The sequence below is a fragment of the Benincasa hispida genome, chromosome 6, assembly GCF_027475165.1.
Source record: "Benincasa hispida cultivar pf3 chromosome 6, pf3_genome.v1.1, whole genome shotgun sequence".
In the NCBI taxonomy this organism is placed as follows: domain Eukaryota; kingdom Viridiplantae; phylum Streptophyta; class Magnoliopsida; order Cucurbitales; family Cucurbitaceae; genus Benincasa; species Benincasa hispida.
This window is the reverse complement of record NC_143483.1, coordinates 8,926,132-8,931,537: the sequence shown is the minus strand read 5'-3', so window position 1 is coordinate 8,931,537 and position 5,406 is coordinate 8,926,132.

Below are 5,406 nucleotides of genomic sequence, written 5' to 3'. Positions count from 1 at the left end.
AGATTTTAATCTATCTCATTAAAACTATAACACTTATATTTTAACGCTTTATTAAAACTATAAAAACGTGCATCTAATGACATCGATTAAATACAACAATTATATTTATCTAAGTAATGTCATTTTCAATGCAAATTCCATTTTCATTTGATAAATATAACACTTATATAAATCATACATGAAAACCAAGCATTCTCATACATCATTCCACTATTTATTATAATAATTTTAATATATAGCATGATGCATGGACATGCTTAGTGTAATCATACATCATTATAATATAACACTTATAGTATGATGCATGAGCATGCTAGTTTAATCATGCATCCACAAAATATAACTCTTATATTTAATTATGATGTATGTACATGTTTATCCTAAGGTGGGTATTTTTTAATCTATATGACATACAATATATAATATGAATTCAAATATTAATCCAGTGCATAATTAAATTAATTTAAACAACAAAAAATTGGACCAATTTTGGCACCCTAATGCAAAATTAATTGATTAAATTAATATAACTATTATATTAATTTAATTAATTAATATTACAAAAAAAATTAGGCTAAAACTTTAGTTGCAGCCTTCCCGCATGTGCCGCCATGACTCTGTTAAATTTCAGAGCATGCAACGCTGAGGAGTAGTGTTGCAGTGCTACGAATTCAATGCATTGTACCTCACCTTTCAACGTTACAACGTTGCAAGTGCAATAATGAGGAGCAATGTTGCAGTGCTACGAATTCGATGCATTATGCCTTGCCTTTCAGCGTTGCAACTGCTGCAATAGCAGCATCGCGACACTGAATGGCATAATGCTTCTGCTCTACTTGTTTTCGTCTCCAAACTTGCCCCAAACACCATTGTTTCTTCGATCTCTTCAACAACCATTGCTCTTTCGATCGACACGGACTTACAAACTCAAAGCAAGAATTAAATTGCCTAAAAAATATAACAGGCCCTTACATTTTAATTATATTAAAAGTAATCTAAGTGCCAAAATCGAAACATCCAATCTTGCAAACTTTATTCAAAATGTAGATTTAATAACCCACCTTTAACCTGATTTTGTTTTGAAAAATACGAAGAATGAAGATGCAAGATATTGGCTTTGATACCAATTATTGTGAACGCCTTGCATCTCGCAAATCAATTTTTTTACATAGATAAAAACAGTAAACTAAAACAGAATATACGTAGAATAAACATGTGAATAGCATGTTATAGGGAAATGATCATAGAACCATTCTTAACTTTGTAGATTCCCAAGCTCTTAGAAAGATCCTCTCGATGTTCCAATGAATTACTCCTCTAACGATCTTGAACACGAACATTTCTTCGAACAAACTCGAACACGACCACGAGAGTAACCTTATTATTCTCAAGAATTCCAATAGAAGGATAGGTGGTATCCAACTATTGGAAGAGGGTGAGGAAGAAAACTTTTTGGGAGAGTAAAGATGATTTCTTGCTTAGCAAAAAATTGCACAATGAATGCTTGCAATTTTATTGTGTGTTCTATGTGTGTTTGTGTGTCCCTAAAATGGCCATAAGGAAGACTTTAATAGAGAAGAGTCAATCCCTTTTCTTAGTCTTTTTCTAATTTTTCTTTGTGCATAATTAATTAAATAATATTTATTTAATTAATTAGCACAATTAATTAAATAACACTTATTTAATTAATTAGCATATTAATTAAATAACTATTTATACATTAAATCTAATTTAGCGTATATATATATAATTATCATAAACATCACATGTATATATGCAACATCTCTCTATTAATTAATTAATTTTTTGTGAATCTAATTCAAAATTATTTGAATCTCATTTAAATGTTTCTTTCCAATTTAATTTGAATTATAGATCACATCCATAATCAATTACATATTAATCATATTAATATACAATTTCCTCAAATTGATTTAACAATTCAAATCATCCCTTTTAATATCCTTTAGTGAGCTAACAAGAGGACCTGGTGGACACGTAAATCAGAAGCTTCAACGATATAAGATTAATTGGCTAAACTCATTAACCAAGTTAATTAATATTCATTAACCGTGGGTATACTCCACTAAAGACCCACAGCTGCACTCTTCTCACTCTAGATATATTTCTGTGTCCACGAATATAGACCAATAACAATAAGTTAGTCTTTCACGAGTGTTCGTAACTCCAACTGGGTCAAATTATCATTTTACCCTTGGGTTACCTTTGACTTCTTAAGTACCAGTGCTCTTCTAATGAACAACCTGTTTATGGTCCAACCAATAAACAGAAACCTCTCTTGGGGCCAATGTGAGGGTAGGGCCCTCTATTCAAATCTCGGAGACACCACTTAAGGGAACACTCATCTACTTACCTTGAAGACAAGAAGAAGTGAATTCAATCTTGTATTATTATGTTCCCAGCTCCCTACTCGGTCTTGTCCCCAAAATGGTGAGCATATGAACTGACAAACTGGCCGCCCTCACCTATACAAATCAAAGGATAATCCCTCGTGTGTAGAGTTCATAATATACTCAAAATTAAGACTAAGCCTAGGTTATCCTGTTGAATTAGGAACCTAACTAGTTAACGGTGTTAAATCTGGTGGTTACTATTTTGCGGTCCGGTCTTATGCAAACTCATTACATAGGATACTCCTACTCACGTGTAACTTACACGAATGCATTGGATCATTGGTTTGTATCAAATACAAAGTGGGTCGTATCCATATTGTCACTAGGATAAGGTATCCAACCTTATCCTTATACTATAGACTCTTTAGGTTGTATCTTAAACATTGATCTTTGTATGTCTCCATATACAATTCAAGACTCATAAAGCAGCCTTGGATGTTAGTTTATTGGATTTAGGATTATTAAGACAAAATAGAAAACAACACACTAACATTTATTGAATTAACATCTATAACTTTTTATTGATGACGGTCAATTAATAACATTTATTATTTACGAGTTTTAGGGCATAAAACCTAACATATGAGTCTAAGGATTTGATCTTTACAGGTTACATCGACTCTAATTTAGATTGATAGGGATTCTAGGAAATTCGTTTCAAGGTTAATGTGTACTCTTAATGGTGGAGCTGTTGGCGAAGCACCAAGCAGGGGTGCATTGTCGACTCCACCATGGAGGCAGAATATGTAGCGGCGTGTGAAGATTCCAAGGATGCTGTTTGGCTTAGGAATTTTTTTACACAATTTGAAGTAGTTCCAGACATGTCAAGACCTATCATCCTTTACTGTGATAAAAATGGTATTGTGGCTAATACCGAAGAGCCTAGGAGTCACAAGCGTGGGAAACATATTGAGCACAAATATCATTTGATTTGAGATATTGTGCATCGAGTAGATATGATCGTCATGCAGATAGATTCAGAGCATAACATTATTGATCTGTTTACAAAGGCCCTTACGACAAAGGTGTTTGAGGGTCACCTGGAGAGTTTAGGTCTATGAGACATGCCTTATTTTGTCTAGGGCAAGTGGGAGATATTACTGGGCATGTATTGTATGCCCTAGTTTCTTGTTTTTGTGTACATTATACTTATTTGTTCTTTCTTTTATACTCTCCACTAGATTTAGGATAAGTAGGAGATTTTTGGGGTTGATACCATAAATCTCGTGGGTCTTGTAGTTGTAATTGTATTCTACAAATAATTTATTTATCTAACAAAATAAAGAGGTATTTTATTTATAATTTAGTTGCATTTATCCACAAAAACCAATAAATTAATATCTAGGGTTATTTTCTGAAACTTAAACATGTATAATAGAGACATACAGACAAATCATGTTTAAGTGACAATCTAAACGATCTGTAGTAGATGGATAAGGCTGGATACCTTATCCTGGTGATATCACGAATACGATCTGCTTTGTAGTTGTTACAATTGTTGTAAAGTGCTACAAATAATCTGATCTTGATCATTCTTATAGGTATGTGAGTAAGGGTGTTCTATGAAAAGAGTTTGTATAAGACCGAACCAATAAATGTATAATCTCTCTATATAACATTGTTGATAGATGAGACTTGCATTTCATTAGGATGACCATAGGAACTTGACCTGAATCCTAAGTGAGTTGTGAACTCCTCCTTACAAAGGCAGTCCTTTGATCTGTATGGGTGAAAGTGCCCAGTTTCGTCAACTCAATATGCCTACTATTTTGGGGATTCGTCTGATTAGGGAGCTGTGAACACAACTACACTAGGAGAAATTCACTTTTTCTCTATAGTTAGGGACTGTAGATAAATTGCTCTCTTAAGAATTGATTTTGGGGCTTGAAAAATATGGCGTCATACTTTCTTCTGGCCTGAGAGGGGTTTGGTCATAGTTGGACTATGACTTATTGTTTATTAGAGGAATTAGTGGTACTTGAGGAGTTAGATGTAGCTATAGGGGCAAAATGGTAATTTTGACTCAGTTGTACTTACAAGCAATTTCTGAAGAACTAATGCACCATTGATTGGTTATATTCAATAGACACAGAATTATATTTGTAGTGCAAAGAGTGTAGCTGTCAATCTTTATTGAAGTGACTAACAGTTAATGGAAGTTTATTAATTTAATCAAAGAGTTTAATTAATTAATCGAGTACCATTAAAGCTTCAAACTATAGGTCCATAAGGTCCCCTCGTTAGCTAAATTGGGATAAAAATGATAATTAAATTAATTTAGATTACTTTGAATTGTTTAAATTAATAAAGGGAACTATTTATATAAAATTATATGAGATACAATTTGAGAGAAAATATCAAACTTAATATGAATTTGATTCATTGAGAGAATTTGTTTTTATAATATTCAATTAAAGTGTATATATATATATAAATTAAACAAAAATTAGTTTTATTTAATTACATTTATATTTTTTTAGTTACATAAAATAGGTTGTTAATTAAAGTACGTAAAAATTAAATGAAAATTAGTTTGATTAATTATACATATTTTTAATTACATAAATCTTTCATTTTCTTCAAATAACTTATAAATATTTTTCTTTCTTCAATAAATTCTCTCATTATTATTTGGAAAATGAAAAGAAATGTTCTTTCATCTTTCACTTGCACTATTATAAATACTCCAAAATGTGTTGGAGATGTAACGTGTTGAAAATATTGAAGTTGTTGAAGGTTTAGGAAAAGTTATCATTCCCTCTCCAAATTATTCATAGACGAATCTCTACCCCAAGAATACCAAAGTCTCTAAGTGGTGGTATATGTTGTTTTTTAACACTTGTTGCTATTTGTTTTTTTTTTTTTTTTTTTTTTTTTTTTATATTGTTTGTGTTCAAAGTTTTTGTAGAGAAAATCATGAAGAGACTAGTCTTCAAGGGTATGTTTTCCGAATCTTTTCTTCTTCTTAATTTCTCTCTCTATATATATGTAA